General features: G+C 51.4%; 1 non-coding gene across 1 annotated transcript; it reads right to left on the bottom strand.

The window, feature by feature from the left end:
- Positions 1-229: 229 nt before the first annotated feature.
- TRNAG-UCC (transfer RNA glycine (anticodon UCC)) lies at positions 230-314 on the bottom strand. Its single transcript has one exon. It is a non-coding gene; the product is annotated as a tRNA-Gly (tRNA).
- Between the last annotated feature and the right edge of the window lie 227 nt (positions 315-541).

Here is a 541-nt window from a genome sequence, read left to right as displayed (position 1 = left end):
CCTCTTTCTCTTTGGGATCTGCCTGTCTACACCGAGTGGGCCTTTGGCTCTGCTTCTTTCTGCCCTGAGTCTTACAGGATCAGACAATACCCCCATGTGGGGAGGGCTCTGGCATCCAACACTCTTTTAATCTTTATTTTTGAGAGAGAGACAGCGTGTGAACAGGGGAAGAGCAGAGAGAGAGACACAGAACCAGAAGCAGGCTCCAGGCTCCGAGCTGTCAGCACAGAGCCCGACGTGGGGCTCGAACCCATGAGCCAGGAGATCGTGACCTGAGCGGAAGTCAGACGCTCAACCAACTGAGCCACCCGGGCGCCCCTGGGTCTGACTATTTAATTCTGGGGTTCAGTATTCAGAAACTTAGCCTCAATTGTTCAGCAGCAGTAATACAAAAACATTTTCACCTCCATTTGTTTGACTCCTGCATCTATCCCTTGGTCTGAACTCAAATGGCAAAGGGGGTGCTATAGCCCCCTTAAATGCTATCAACCCCTGCGAGTGGGCACTCAGTGTGGGTTGATTGGAAGAATGTACGCATGAT

This window comes from Herpailurus yagouaroundi, unplaced genomic scaffold (genome assembly GCF_014898765.1).
Source record: "Herpailurus yagouaroundi ecotype Mexico unplaced genomic scaffold, PumYag 185, whole genome shotgun sequence".
Taxonomy (NCBI): Eukaryota; Metazoa; Chordata; class Mammalia; order Carnivora; family Felidae; genus Herpailurus; species Herpailurus yagouaroundi.
Note: the sequence above shows the minus strand (reverse complement) of the source record. Positions and strands in the feature narration are given on the sequence as shown.